Below are 16,610 nucleotides of genomic sequence, written 5' to 3'. Positions count from 1 at the left end.
ATGGGACTTCACAGTTTCGGGTGAGGAAGGTAGACTGTTCCAAAGGAGATGGAAAGTCATCATTGGAGGGTTTCATCTTAGGAGTGACTTAATCCAGTTTACATTTTCAATTCAGACCAGGAGTTCGGGAGTGGGTGGGATCAGCAGGGGTCACAGTCCCTTGGTGCTTAAAAAGTAGATGCATTTGGAGCTGCCAGGCCCATGTCCATTGGGGTAAACATGAGTCCCCTCAGAAATAGGCATGTGGTACCTTGAGGGGTTCCTCTGGGTCTGTAAATGTCTCATAAGTATGGCCCCTATATCCTTGGAAGGAGGGTGCTATAGGATCTCAGTGGCCCTCCAACCATGCCTCAGTACTCATAGCTGGTCAGTGGGGAGGAAGTGGTCACATTTGCATTTCAGCCAGGGGGCCTCCTGGGAAAAAAAAATTGACACACCCCCTCCCTCAACCCATTTCCTCTTTTATATTTTTATTTTAAGAGCTTTATTTAGCTGTGCTTTACATAACATAATATCAAGCCACTGTAAGTGTACAGTTCAATGACTTTTAGTGAATTTATCGAATTGTGCAATTATAACCACGATCCAATTTTAAAACAATCCCATCACCCCTGAAAGATTCCTTGTGCCTGCTTGTAGTCAATCTCCATTCCCACTCCCAGAGCCACTCATCTACTTTATGTCTTTACTGATTTTGCTTTTTTTTTTTTTTTCCTGGGCATCTCATATCAATATGTTGTCTTTTGTGTTTAGTTTCTTTCATTCAGCCTTGCGTGTTTGAGGCATCACGTATCTAAAACTCCATTTTTAGGCCAGGCACGGTGGCTCATACCTATAATCACAACACTTTGGGAGGCCAAGGTGGGAGGATCACTTGAGATCAGGAGTTCGAGACCAGCTTGGACAACATGGTAAAACCCCACCTCTGCTAAAAATACAATAATTAGCCTGGTGTGGTTGCACACGCCTGTAGTCCCCGCTGCTTGGGAGGCTGAGGCAGGAGAATTGCGTGAACCCGGGAAGTGGAGGTTGCAGTGAGCAGAGATGGTGCCACTGCACTCCAACCTGGGAGACAGAGCGAGACTCCATCTCAATAAATAAATAAATAAATAAATAAATAAATAAATAATCATTTTTATTGCTGAAGAATATTATGTTGCATAGATATGCCACACAATTTATCCTTTCATGAGATGATGGACATTTGGAGTATGTCCACTTTTTCCTTTATTACAAACAAGCATGCGATGAACACTTGCATGCGAGTCTTTGTGTACACATGAATTTTCAAATCTTTTGGATATACCCAGGAGGAGACTTGCTGGGTTACAAGGTAATTCTAAGTTTAACTTATTAAGAAACTGACAAACTGTTTTTCACAGCAGCTGCCCTGTATTATATTCCCACCAGCAATGTCTGAAGGTCCCCATTTCTCTACGTCCTGGACAACATGTGTTTTCTATTGGTTTTTCTTATAGCCATCCTAGCGGATGCAAAGTGGTATCTCATTGTGGTTTTGATTTGCATTTCCCTAATGGCTAATGATGGTAAGCATCTTTTCGTGTGCTTGCTAGTCATTTGTATATCTTGTTTGGAGTAATGTCTGTTCAAGTCCTTTGCCAAATTTTATTTATTTTATTATTAGTTTTAGACAGAGTCTTGCTCTGTCTCCCACACTGGAGTGCGGTGGTGTGATCTTGGCTCACTGAAACCTCTACCTTTTGGGTTCAAGTGATTCTTGTGCCTCGGCCTCCCAAGTAGCTGGGTTTACAGATGTGTGCCATCATGTCTATCTGATTTTTGTGTTTTTGGTAGAGACAGGTTTTCACCATGTTGGCCAGGCTGGTCTCAAACCCCTAACCTCAGATGATCCACCCGCCTCAGCCCCCCAAAGTGCTGGGATTACAGGTGTAAGCCACTGCGCCCAGCCCCTTGCCAATTTTTAAATTTGATTGCTTGTCATTTGCTGTTGATTTTTTTTTTTTTTTTTTTTTTTTTGAGATGGAGTCTCACTCTGTCACCCAGGCTGGAGTGCAGTGGCACGATCTCAGCTCACTGCAAGCTCCGCCTCCCGGGTTCACACCATTCTCCTGCCTCAGCCTCCTGAGTAGCTGGGACCACAGGCGCCCGCCACCACGCCCGGCTAATTTTTTGTATTTTTTAGTAGAGACGAGGTTTCACCGTGTTAGCCAGGATGGTCTTGATCTCCTGACCTTGTGATCCGCCCGTCTCGGCCTCTCAAAGTGCTGGGATTACAGGCTTGAGCCACCGCGCCCGGCCGAGGTTTACACTTAACAGGAAATTTATAACAATATAGTCTGAATCAATAACAACTTGGTTTAAATAGCAATATAAAAACTCTATTCCTATACAGCTCCCTCTACTCTATTCTACTTCTATCCCTGCCCCTCTTTTGTTGTCATTGTCACAAACTACATCTTTATGTGGCATGTGCTCATTAGCATAGATTTATAATTATTTTTATGTATGTATCTTTTAAATAGTATAGGAAACAGAGGAGTCATAAGCCAAAAATACAATTATACTAGTTTTTATATTTACCTTTACTGGTGTTCTGTATTTATTCATATGGCTTTGATTTACTGTCTAGTGTCCTTGCAGCTCAGCCTGAAAGACTCTCTTTAGTGTTTTTCATAGGGAAAGCCTGCTGGTGATGAACTACTTCACCTTTTTTTCAATCTTTGAATGTTTTAATTTCTTAATCATTTTGGAAAGATAGTTGTGCCAGATAAAGAATTCTCAGTTGGCAGGATTTTTTCCTTCAGCACTTTAAATATATCATAGCTCGGGCGGCGGGAGGAGTGGCAGCGGCCAGGCAGCCCTGTTTCGCGAAGGCTCTCTGCGCGCCACGGTCCGCAGGCACCCCGCAGGCGCCTTCCCCCCACCGCCCCCCGCCCAAGGGGCCGCCGAGAAAGAGCCCAAGAGGAGATGGGCGCCGTTGTCAGCTAAACTTCCTGCAAAAGTGGAAGCGAAGCCGAAAAAGGCAGCAGCGAAGGATAAATCTTCAGACAAAAAAGTGCAAACAAAAGGGAAAAGGGGAGCAAAGGGAAACAGGCCCAAGTGGCTAACCAAGAAACTAAAGATTTACCTGCAGAAAACAGGGAAACGAAAACTGAGGAGCGTCCAGCCTCTGATGAAGCAGGAGAGAAAGAAGCCAAGTCTGATTAATACCATATACCATGTCTTACCAGTGGTCCCTGTCTCCCTTCTTGTACAATTCAGAGCAATATTTTTATCAACTATCTTGTAAATGGAAGTTTTTTAGTAGCTCTAGAAACATTTTTAAGAAGGAGGGAATCCCACCTCATCCCATTTTTTAAGTGTAAATGCCTTTTTTTAAGAGGTGAAATCATTTGCTGGTTGTTTGTCTTTTGGTACAACCAGAAAATAGTGTGGGATATTGAATTATGGGAGACTTTGGCTGTCTCGGGTGTCAGCTTAACATTCCATAGATGGGGGGTTAGTTTTTATATCCTAGAATACAAAGCATATTAAATGGCAATATGGAGTCAGTCCTGCGTTGAGTGTCTTGAACATTTTAAATTACTTCTATTCCCATGTTGTTTTTTAGTAGAATTGTTTCCTAAAGAAAACCACTATTTGATCATGGCGCTCCCTGTCAGAATTGTGCGCACTCTGTAACATCTTTGGTTGTGGTAGTCCTGTTTTCCTAGTAACTTTGTTACTGTGCTGTGAAAGATTACAAATTTGAATGTGTAGTATACATGCCATCCAGTTGCGAACTGGTGGGCCACATGTAACAGCTGACCAACATGTGAAGATACTGGTACTTGATAGCCTCTTAAAGAAAATTTGCTTCCAAATTTTAAGCTGGGAAGTCACTGGAATAACTTTAAAAAAGAATTACAATACATGGCTTTTTAGAAGTGCATTACATACGTTAAGAATTGTGTACAAATTGAAATGTCTGTACTGATCTTCAAGCAATAAAATCTCAATTATGAAAAATATATATGTATCATCCTTCTGTCTTCTGGCCTTGGGGCTTCTGATGAGACTTTGGTCATTAATCTTGTTGAGGGCCCCTTGTATGTGACAAGTTACTTCTCTCTTGCTAGTCTCTAGATTCTCGATTTGTCTTTGTCTTTCAATGGTTTGATTATAATGTCCTGGTGTAGATTTCTTTGGTTTTATCCTAGTTGGAGTTCACTGAGCTTCTTGGATGTATATATTCATATCTTTCATCAAATTTTGGAAATGTTTGACCTTTATTCAAATATTCTTTCTGGTCCTTTCTTCTCCTTCTGGGATTCACATAATGCATATGTTTATACACTTAATGGTGTCTCACAGTTCTCTCAGGCTCTGTTTATTTTCCTTCCTTTTTACTTTATGCACCTCAGACTAGATGATTTCAATCTACCTAGCTTCAAGTTTATTGATTCTTTCTTCTGCCTACTCAAATCTGGTGTTGAAGCCTTCTAATAAATTTTTCATTTTGGCTATTATATTTTTCGGGTCTGAAATTTCTATTTGGTTATTTTAAATAATGTCTAGCTCTTATTGATATTCTCTACTTGTTCACACGTAGTTCTGGTTTACCTTAGTTCTTCCCTTATGGTTTCCTTTAGCTCTTTGAGCATATTTAAGACAATTTATTCAGTGTCTTTGTCTAGCAGCTCTAATGTTTGGACTTCTTTAGGGACATTTTCTATCCATTTTTCCCCCCTGTGAATGGGCTGGGTCTTCCTGTTCCTTTGTATACCTTATAGGTTTTTGTTGGAAACTTGGCACTTTGAATGTTACAATGCGGTAATTCTAGAAATCACATTCTCCCTTCCCCTGTCCACAAGGCTTGCTTTTGTCGTTTGCTGTGAGCTTCAGCCATTCATTTATTTAGTGACTTTTCCAAACTATTTTTGCAAAGACTCTATCCTTTGTTGTGTATGTTCACTGAAGTCTCCATTCTGTTATCTCAGCAGTTAGTCAGTGATCTGTAAGAGGTTTCCTTAAATACCTGCAGCCAAAAGGAAAAACAAAATAAAAGATATTCCACCAGTCTTTGTAAATTGGCTCTGAGCTGGGATACTCCTTTAACACTTAACCAAGCAGACTACAACTCTGTCTTAGCCTTCACCTGTGCTTGTGCAGAGCCTAATTAGCCAGAGGTGCAAGCCTAGGGTCATCTCATATCATTTCTGTGCATGACTTCAGCCCTGTGCGTATGTGTTATATTCTAGATTCCCTGGTATACACGGAAGCTTTTCAAAGCCCTTATTCCCCCCTATGTATTCCTCCTTAGTCGTTTTCTTCTCCAGCTTTTTGGTCTCTGCTTCTTTGTCTGTCATCCCTTGCCCCACATGGGTAGTTTGTGTCTTTAAAGTTTTTCAACAGACATTGCCTGGGAAGCTGCTCCAGCCTAGAGTTCAAGGGAAGGGGGAGGGCAAAACAAAGGCAAGCACCTGAGTGGATCCTTTAGGGAGAGGCCAGACAGATCAAAATGTAGAAACACAATTCTTTGAGACCAAGGCTTGTCTTATTCTTTCTGGTACCACCAAGCCATGCCAAGAATGCAGGCTACTGTACTCACAGCCACGACTGAGCTAATGAATGTGAGACGGTAGGCAAGTAAGTAAAAATGCTACAATATTTTCTTACCAAGGATTAGCAGCCTCTTCTGGTTGCTAAAAGGTTTTGATTACATTTCAGAGTTCCAAAAGACTTTCTTCTGACAGTTTCTTCCAGCTTAATGTTTGCTTTAGTGGAGGAATCGATCCTTGGAGTTCCTTACTCTGCCATTTTTTAATAATGTACTTAATGGTGGTTTTTTTTTTTTTTTTGGAAGCATAACCCTTTTAAATTTTATTGAAACCAAATTTATCAATTTTTTTTCTTTTGTGGATTGGACTTTTGGTGCCATATCCAAGAAATCTTCACCTAAACCAAGGTAGCAAAAATCTCCTCTCATGTTTTCTTCTAAAAGTTTAATTGTTTTAGTCTTGCATTTTTATTTTTTATTATTTATTTCTTTTCTGAGGCAAGGTTTTGCTCTGTCGCCCAGACTGGAGTCTAGTGGCTCACTGCAATCTCAGGTCACTGCAACCTCCACCTTCCGGGTTCAAGCTATTCTCCTGCCTCAGCCTCCTGAGTAGCTGGGACTACAGGTGCACACCACATGCCCAACTAATTTTTGTATTTTTGGTAGAGATGGGGTTTCTCCATGTTGCTCAGGCTGGTCTTGAACTCCTGGGCTCAAGTGATCCACCCGCCTCAACCTCCCAAAGTGAGCCACCGAGCCTGGCCTTACCTTTTTAAAATTATGATTTTGAGTTAATTTTGTGAGTGATGTGAGGTCATGATCTAAATTTATCTCTTTTCATATAAATATCTAAATGTTTCAGCACAATATTTCGAAAAGATTGTCCTTTCCCCATTGAAATGCCCTGGCACCTATTTTGATAATTGACTATACATATATGGGTTAATTTCTGGACCCTATATTCTGATCCATTGCTTTATATGTCTATCCATTTACTAGCACCACACTGCCTTGATTACCGTAGCTTTGCAGTAAGTTTTGAAATCAGGAAGTAGGAGTCTTCCAAATTTGTTCTGCTTTTTCAGAATTGTTTTGGCCATTCTGAGTCCTTTGCATTTCCATTATAAATATTAAATTCCATATAAGTTTCAGCTTGCTAATTTCTGCAAAAACTCCTACTGGGATTTTGGCAAGGATTGTCTTGAATCAGTAGATCCATTTGAGGAAATCTGCCACCTCAAAAACTTGGAGACTTTCAATCCTGGATATAGGCACTCTCTCCATTTATTTAGATCCTTGAAAATTCTTCTCAGACAACTCCTTCCTCATCCATTCATTTTTTTGAATTAATTTTTATTGTAATAAATACACATCACATGACATGTACGATATGGTTTGGCTGTGTCCCCACCCAAGCCTCATCTTGGATTGTAGCTCCCACAGTTCCCACATGTTGTGGGAGGGACCCGGTGGGAGATAATTGAATCATGGCGGTGGTTTTTCCTATACTATTCTTGTGGTAGTGAATAAGTCTCATGAGATCTGATGGTTTTATAAAGAGAAACCCCTTTCACGGGCTCTCATTGTCTCCTGTCTGCCGCCATGTAAGACGTACCCTTCGCCTTCTGAGACCTCCCCAGCCACATGAAACTGTGAGTCCATTCAACCTCTTTTTCTTTATAAATTACCCAGTCTTGGGTATGTCCTTATCAGCAGCGTGAAAACAGACTAATACAATGTACCGTCTTATCCAATTTTAAGTGTAAGTTCAGTGGTATTATCTGATGCATTCCTTTTTGAGGTCCAACATTGTGGGGTTCCTCTAATGGACCAGATGGTCTGCTGAGGGCCACAGCCAAGAAGGGACAGGGGATGTTTCATGGGGAGCAAACCACAAAGGAAGGAGACGTCTAGAGGGCTGGATTGTGTGCGACATGTGGCTGAAACCGGGAACCCCCTTTTCTCTCAGTTACCCTGAGACAGCAGGTTTCTTTTAAGAGCAATGGCTGAATATAAAGAAAAAACTAATAAATAGTGCCCTCAGTTATGAGTAACACAGACAGAATATGTTTATCCTGCCTTAAAGGCTCATCTTGGTTTGTATTAGGCTCTGGACTAATAGGGGTATCATTTAAGCAGATGATAAGACTAAGAATTTTGTAAATTTCTTTCTAAAATTAGGATCTCTAATGGGCTGATCAGACTGCCCTAGTCACTGATCACATCAATTGCTGTTTGGTACATGAGTTGTGTCTTGGTTGGGTTCCCCAAGAAGCAAATTCTAAGACAAGGATTTAAAGATAAGTCATAGATTTGGGAAATAATCCTAGTAAACACTTATAGGAGAATGGAGAAGTGAGGCAGGGAAAGGGAGGAAGCGAGCAGAAGGTGCTTTAAGGAGAAAGTTACTGCTGTTGGCAACTGGAGCTGAATCCCACTGAGTACCTCTGGGAGTCAACATAGAACATGTCTCCAACTTGTCCCAAAGGAGAAACAAGAAATCTGGGATATTTCTTTTCCAGGACTTCATTTGTTGTTAGATGAGGGCTGCTTCCGGGGCCATGACTCTTTGACATTTCCAGCTTGCCGATTGTGTGCACCTGCTGCCAAAAATGAACCCTCAAGCAGGGAGTTGCAAACACAGCAAAAATGCTTTGGTGTATAAAGTTGAGAAGTTAAGGGAAGGCTTCAACATCTGCTACAGAGGCCATGATAGGGACAATTAATTATGTTCCAGCTTCCATCTTGTCCTTCTTTCTCATATCAGAACCATAGTGTAATTCTGGATGGCAACAGACCAGGCTAATAGACCACTTTCCAGCTTCCCTTGCAGCTAGTGGTGGGAGTGTTCACATGGACCTTCTGGAAGCACCCTGTGGCCCTTCCGCTCTTCCCCTTCCCCCTGCCTAAAGTGTAGATGTGACGACTGGAGCTCAAGCAGCCATTTGGAACTAAAGAAAAAGAACAGGAGAATCACAGAGAACTTGACCCTGATATCATGGGTCATGAACAAATGTCAGTCATCACTTGTCTCTAGACTTCTCATTCCACAAAGGAATTAGCTCTTACGTGTTTAAGCCACTGTGGTTGGTCTCTATTAGAAGTTGGAACTTCTAACCATACAAGGGGCTTGAGTGACTATCAAAAAGAGGAAGGGGGTTATCTGTGTACCCAAATGGGTGAAGCACATTATGCTAGGTAAAACCAGGTATGCTCTGTGTATAAAGTACTGACTAGGTTGAAATGAATCATGAAGAGAGGGTTGGATGAATTTAGAAAACATCTGTGAAACAGAGTACTCTGTAGCTACGCCATGTGAGGACATAGCAAGAAGGTGGCTGTCTGCAAGCTAGAAAGGTTGTTCAGAAACAACCATCAACCACCTTGATCTTAGACTACCAGCCTCCAGAAGTGTGGGAAAATACACTGTTACCGAAGCCACACAGTCTATGATATTTTGCTATGGCAGCCAGAGCTGACTAAAACAGATGTATCTGTATTAGTCAGTGTTCTCCAAAGAAACAGAACTGTAACCAACACAATTATTAATAACAATAATACAAAATTGTTTACAGTGTAAGGGACTTGCCCTCTGCACTAAGCTATCAAAACCACCTTTTATTTTAATTTTGGATTTTTGAGACAGGGTCTCACTCTGTCGCCCAAGCTGGAGTGCAGTGGTGTGATCATGGTGTGATCCCTGCAGCTTCAACCTCCCAAACTCAAGCCATTCTCCCTCTATACTCTCCCGAGTAGCTGGGACCACAGGTGTGCACCACCATGCCTGGTTAAGTTTTAAAAATCTTTTTGTAGGGATGAAGTCTTGTTATATTGCCAGGGCTGGTCTCAAACTCCTGGGCTTAAGTGGTCTTCCTGCCTCAGCCTCCTAAAGTATTGGGATTACAGGCGGGAGCTACTGTGCCCAGCCCCAAGTCACCTTTTAATATCCCCATTTTAGACATAAGAAAACAGGTGGAGGAGACTGAGCAACTGGTCCACGGGCACATAGCCGGTAAGTGGTGGGGTCAACATTTGAACCTGGGCAGTCTAGCCCCAGAGGTTAATAGGCCCATTTCTGGGTGGTGGGAAATTTTATTTTTAATTTTTTATATTATTCTGTATTATCTGATCTTTAAAATGATATCTTCTGGAATCTGGGAAAAATAACAAAGCTATTTCCTTTTTGAAGAGAAAAAAAAGAGGTCACAAAACATCAGTGTGGTAGGAAAAGAGTGAAAAGAAGAGAAGGCATAAAAAATCTATAGAGATGTGAGCCATGGTCCCCCCGAAGCATGTAATGTCCTTTACTTCAAGCCAGATGTTCAATTACATGTATATGAAGATGAGAACCACGGAACCAACATGTCACATGGAAAATGCTTGCGAGATTTCCCCAAAGTCAAGAGTGTGTCACAGCCAAGGGGAACCTGAAGCACCCTAGGGTTGCATTAATAGAGGTATGGTGTCCAGAACAAGGGAGGCTAGTCTCACTGCACTGGCCACGCCTACAGTCTACGTCCAGTTCTGGGCCTTCGTTTTTAAAGAACATTGGCAAATTGATGTATATTCAGAAGAGGCGACTGAGAAGGTAGAGCAGCTGGTGTGGAGACAGTAAAAAAAACATGAGACAGAAGTATTTGGAAAGAGAAGACTCAGCATGGGGGTCATGAGCAAGTCCAGACCAGCACAGTCAGAGGTGATGAATTGGAGAGGACAGCTCCAATGTCCCTGGTGGTATGTAAGCAACTCCTCGCTGCGGGGGTATGGTTGGATTAACTGAGTGTGTGGTTGGATCAAGGGCAAGGAAGTCTCCTTTCATGCTGAGTGTCTGTCTGTCTCTGATTCTTAGAAAGATGTAGGAGGGCTTACCCTGGAAGGAGAAAATTACGGACTGAATGTGCCACTCTCAACCCCTGCCAAATTCATATCCTGAAGCCTTAACCTATAATATGGCTGTCTTTGGAGATGAGGCCTCTAAGGAAGTAATTAAGGTGAAATGAGCTCAGAAGGGTGGGGTCCTGATCTAATAATGTTAGTGCCCTTAGAAGAAGAGACACCAGGGAGTTTGCCCTCAATCTCCCTCACAGCAAGAAGGCGGCTGTCTGCCAGCCAGGAAGAAAGCCTTCATCAGGCATGGAATCAGCTGGCTTTCCTTTCTGACTGCAGAGCTGGGGAGATGGGAGTTTACCAAAGTCTTCCAGATGCTGCACAGAGAATTCAGGTGGCGCACCGAAAGTGTGCCTACCAGAAACAGGCACAAATAGACAAAGGAATTTCCCTAGCATTCTGATCCCTAATGTTATTCCTGGACCAACTTGTTGATTATGGACTTTCCAGCCTCCAGAACTGTGAGAAATAAATGTCTGTTGCGCAAACCACCTGGCCATTTTGTTATAGCATCCTGAGCAGCTAAGACAGAGGGTTACAGCAACCACTGAGCTGATTGGGCACCTCTGCAAGCTTTCTCTTAGGGGAGCCTGGGGCTGAGCCCCAGCCTCCAAGGTCAGGGGTGGAGCTGCGGTGGGTTGAGCTGATTAGAGTCTTAGAGTAGAGGAGGAATTGCCCATCTCCTCCTTCCCCTGCCACCTCCAAAATTTTCACAGTTAACAAAACAGATCTTCTTTTCACTGTCAAAGGTTTTAAATTCAACGGAAAGGCTGATACACAGGTCTAAAAGTAAAGCACTTGGGTTAGTGGCATGTACTAAGTATAAGAGGTACTGCCAGGCATGGTGGCTTATGCCTGTAATTCCAGCACTTTGGGAGGTCGAGGCAGGCAGATCATCTAAGGTCAGGAGTTCAAGACCATCCTGGCCAACATGGTGAAACCCCATCTCTACTAAAACTACAAAAATTAGCCGGGCGTGGTGGCGGGCGCCTGTAATCACAGTTACTCAGGAGGCTGAGGCAGGAGAATTGCTTGAACCCCAGAGGTGGAGGTTGCAGTGATCTGAAATCGCACCACTGCACTCCAGCCTGGGCGACAAGAGCAAAACTCCGTCAAAAAAAAAAAAAAAAGAGATACTTACAGTTGTTGCTGCTACCAGACTAGTATGATTATTATTAACAGCAGTAGCATATTGTCTTTGTTTTTGTTTTTGTTTTGTTTTGTTTTCTAGTCCTGATTTACTCTTCTCCTGGTCACTGTATCCCAATATTTTCTGAGATATCATGCCCCCAAATGCCCCCTTTAGTTCCAAATGGCTGCTTGAGCTCCAGCCATCACATCTACAGTAATCCATTCTCAGTTCCTTTCCCTAGGGGAGAGCATGACCCTAGCCTAAACAAATCCACTATATTCCCTTAGCCACATTAATGGATCCAGTCAGAGTCTAAGAGATCCCATGAGACTCTAGAGGGATTGATCGGGGCAAAGACTCTGCACTTGAAGCCAGGAGAGTGTGTTCACGTGTTCCCTGTAGCTGCTGTGTGTCTCTGTGGCCACAACAGGAGAACCTGCCTCAGGATGGGGTCGCCCTGGAAGAAGTGACTCAAGAGATGAACTGGGCCATCAGGAATCAGGATCCCTTGATCCAGCTATGCCTGAAAGTCAAGACATTTTAGTTAAATAGGACAATAAGTTCCCTGTTGGCTTCAACCAGTTTGGATTAAGTAAGTTTCTTTCACTTGAAACTGAAAGAATCTTGACAGATACATTACTGTGTGACCTCAAAGTGCTAGAATGGTGGTCGGTACAAAGTGCAATGACAGCAGATGCGAGTGACCCCTGATGATACCGGCCATGGTGTGGAGGGAGTGTCAGGGAAGGCTGCATGGAGGAGGGGTCACTTGTTCTGGCCTTGAAAAGATAGGACAGTGCATTTCAAAGCAGTCCACAAATGTGGACAGGAAACCAAGAAACACATTTCTAAATCACCCAAGAGTCAATGAGAAAAATTGCAGTGGAAAATTAGAAAATATTTGAACGGAATGGTTTTAAAAAAAAACCACATGCAAACATGTGGGTTGCAGCTAAAAAAATACTTAGAGGGAAATTTGTAGCCTTAACATTCACAAATTAGCAAAGAAGAAAAGCTAAAAATTAATGTTCCAAACGTCTCTCTCGAGAAATTAGAAAATGGCAGTGAAATAAACCCAAAAGAAAGAAAAGGAAAATTATAAAGATCAGAATTGGCTGAAAGAGGAAGGAAGCACAGCAGAGGACCAACCAAGCCTGGAGTTGGTTCTCTGGTAAGCCAAAGACGTGAGGGCGTGACTGCCCCGCCTGTTCGGGGAATGATGAGGGCCCTGGTGTGGGTGGGGAGGGCAGAGGGGGCCACCAGAACAAGGAGGAAGTGTTGAGGCCGTAGCCTGCTGGCAAAGACAGTGCCAGAGCCTGGAGAAGCTTCCCTGCACAGCAGCAGGAGCAGAACCCCACCCCATCGATGGCCAGAACCACGGGAGGCTCTCAGAAGGGGAGTGATGAGAGCAAGCTACCCTTGGTCCCCATCCAACTGGGCTGGGGCCTTGTAGGGCCCTGGGAGACCATCTGCAGATGAGGGAATGTGGCCCACGTGCCTGGGTCTGATTGGAAAGGAGAAGATAAGCCACAGAGGATGCCAAGTTTAGTTTTCCAGGAACCGGCCTCTGTCGCTGGGGAAACTGCCACCGCAGCTGCTGGCTGTCCACTGCAACTTTGGCACAGGCTGGCTTCCCTTTCACAGAGGGGCACCCAGACACATTAAGTGGTGTCTGAGAAGGCCCTGGAGGGCTGGGGGGAGGCTGCCAAGCTACGGCATCTCCAGCCCTTCGATAGAATATTTGGCAGGGTTTCTCCACCTTGGCAGTGTTGACATTCGGGCTGGATCATTTATGGTGGGGGCCATCCTGTGTGTGGTGGGATGGTGACCAGCAGCCCTGGCCACTTCCAACTAGATGCCTTTCCCCCAGTTGTGACCACCAAAGGTGTCCCCTGGAGAGCAAAAATTGCTCCCAGGTTGCGAACCTCTGATTTCATGTTGTAGGGGAGGAGCACTGGATCCAGAGTCCTACAGAAGATGTCCGCAGTGCCAAACTAAGACCCCAGGCAAAGTCCTTCCTCTCTTTGAGCCTCTTCACCCCTACCTGCCAATTGGGGTGAGAATACTCACCCCCAGGATTATTAGGAGGATGCTGTGCCTGGACGAGCAGGCTGCACAAACAGCACAGGTTAGGTGGGAATCGTTCTCCCTGCACCTGGGGCGAGGCTAAAGAGGTGAACTGCATGTGGGGCGGAGTCCCCATGGTGACAATAGCATGATCATCCTTGCCTCCTTGCTTTCTCTCACCACCCCAATCCCACCCGTCCGGAATTCCTGTTGGTTCCACTTTCAAAACATGCCCAGAATCCACAGCTGTGGCTGCCACCTGCTCTAGGCATTGGAAAATTAGGGCCTCCTCTACCAAAAACATCCCCTTCTTCTAACCGCAGCCAGAATGACCATTTTGAGACAATCATCTGATCATGTCACTTCCACATCCGAAGCCTTCCTATGGTTGGTCGAACAAACCCTAAGTCCTGTGAGTGGCCAGTAAGGCCCTCTGTGGCTGATCCCCATTGCCTCTGAATTTGTCTCTTTCCTCTACCCCGGTTTTCTGACTCTGGCCTCCTGGTTGCACCCCCATCGTGCCATTCACTTCCCAGGGCCTTTGCACAGCCTGCTCCCTCCTCCTAGAACAATCTCTTTCTCCCTGTCCCTCCAGATATCTGCGTGGCTCATTCCCCTAGTTCACTCAAGCCTGTATTCAGACCTCCTCGGTGAGGTCTTTCCTGGCACCTCCTAAGCAGCTCTCCACCTGCTAATTTCCCCTGACCCCTCCCCTGCCTGCCTGTTCTGCATAGCACTCAAGCCCCTCTGACGTCACACCGTGGGCTCACCTGCACATCTTTTGGCTCGCTGTCCTCACTAGCTGTCACTTCAGGAGAGCAGGGACCTTGTTCTGCCCACTGCAGAACCTTCCTCAGTCCCTTTAGGGCAGTGCCTGGCACACCATAAAGTCAAAAAGTCAGGCCTACTTCAGTCCCCCTTAGGATTCACCCCAGGAAAGAGGATCACCCCTGCCCCCGAGTCAGGTTGGCCTACAAATGGCAAGGCCCCTTCAGTCTCAAATCTCACGTGTGGCTCACACAGCTCTGCCTTTCCCTCTGGCTAAATTCACCTCTCACTTCACCCTCCGTTCTCGCATGATGTGCTCCAGCCGGGATGGGCTGTTTCCTCCGGGCTCCCGCATAGACCATGTCCTCCACCTGGTGCATTCTTTCCACTGCCATCTCCTGGAAAACTAGTTCCCGTCCTTCAGATTTTAACTTAGATGTCATCTCCAGGAAGCTTTCCCTGATTGCCCAAGTCTGGGTCAATTGTCCCTCCTCTGAGCCCAAGCTTCCCGAGTCATGTAATGAACACAGTGCGTTGTTGTTTATGTACCTGACCCTAATCCCAGGTAGGGGCCAGCCTTGTATGCCCCCAGGGCCTAGGACAGTGCTCGGACTCACAAAACCTGATTTGAGTGAATCAGCGAATGAATGAATGCTCTGAATGACTCCGCCTCAAAGGACCTAGGGCATTCTCCTTAATCACTCTTGTGGGTGCCAATCTCCTTGGCTGCCTTTAGAAGCACTATATTTTCTTCCTGAGTACTGCAGTTCTTTTTAGGCCCCTCAAAGGCACCTGGCTCTTTCAGTTTTACGGGCATTTGTGAAAGAACTCAGCCCAACAGACCTCTGATGGGCACACCTAGAACCACCTCCAAATGGATTCACCATGGCACACTCTGGGGCCACCTTCTACCTTGGAGAGAGCTCCCCACCCATTCTATCATTTCTGCCTCCCCGAAACAGTGAGCTTGCCTGGAAAGGTCTGGCCTCTCCAGGTGGGGAGGATGGAGTCAGGTGACTACGTTCTCTTTGATGAGTAGGCAGTGAGGTCCCTCAAGAAGAGGGTGTGATGCTCAGAGTAGAGACCCCTTCCCCATCCTCCTGTCATCTGAGACCATGACTTGGTTATTTTCTTGGAACCCACATGCTAATCTCGGTACCCATCAGAGACTGTCCTTATCTCTCTAGGGCTGGGATGGGGGACATGCTGGAGGACACAGATGTGCACACACAGGTGTGCACAACACACAAATGAAAACAGCAGCAGTAGCAGGTGCCGAGTACTTACTCAGTGCCAGATGCTAGTATCTTATTTATTCCACTAAACACCTCCAAGTCTATGTTGTTGCTGGAGGCTTAGGGTCCTTGGGCCACAAGTGGGACTAAAAATAATCCTGATCTCTGTCTGTCCGTGATAAGAGCTAGTAATAATAGTAATGTCTGCCTTCTGTTGTCTCCCTGTATTCCTGTATTAGTCTGTTTTCACGCTGCTGATAAAGATATACGTGAGACTGGGCAATTTACAAAAGAAAAGTGTAACTGGACTTAACAGTTCCATGTGGCTGGGGAGGCCTCATAATCATGGCCAAAGGCAAGGAGGAGCAAGTTACATCTTATGCAAATGGGGGTAGGCAGAGAGCTTGTGCAGGCAAACTCCCGTTTTTAAAGCCCTCAGATGTCATGAGACTTATTCTTTATCATGAGAACAGCACAGGAAAGATCCACCCCCCCAATTCAATTATCTCCCACTGGGTCCCTCCCACAACACATGGGAATTATGGGAGCTGCAAGATGAGATTTGGGTGGGGACGCAGCCAAACCATATCACCCCCCAACAACAGGAGGCAGGCATTATTACCAGCGCATATCACAGATGGGGAAACCAAGTCACAGGGAATTTAAATAACTTGTTCATGGTCACACAGATAAGAAGACATGAACCTGGGATTCAAACCTGGACAGTTTGGCTGCAGAGCCTGAGCTGTTAACCATGACACTGTCATCTTTTTCACAAATGCCCACACACAAGTCTCCTTGTGTACATATGAACATATCTCACATACATACATGTGCAAATCAGCATACAAAATCCCACTCTTGCTCATGCACTCACGGGCCCACACAACCCAAGCACAAAGATATAGATTCCCCTCTAGCATGAGATTCATCATACATGGTCAACAGGCAGCGAGAATTCACCCCACTCACACACATTTACATACAAGTGTGCACGTCC

General features: G+C 44.8%; 1 pseudogene; it reads left to right on the top strand.

Annotated features, from left to right (window-relative positions):
- Positions 1-3,650, top strand: LOC106994981 (uncharacterized; annotated as a pseudogene).
- Positions 3,651-16,610: the final 12,960 nt, after the last annotated feature.

This window comes from Macaca mulatta, chromosome 20 (genome assembly GCF_049350105.2).
Source record: "Macaca mulatta isolate MMU2019108-1 chromosome 20, T2T-MMU8v2.0, whole genome shotgun sequence".
In the NCBI taxonomy this organism is placed as follows: Eukaryota; Metazoa; Chordata; class Mammalia; order Primates; family Cercopithecidae; genus Macaca; species Macaca mulatta.
The sequence above is the reverse complement of the archived record's forward strand: the minus strand, read 5'-3'. Positions and strand labels throughout refer to the sequence as shown.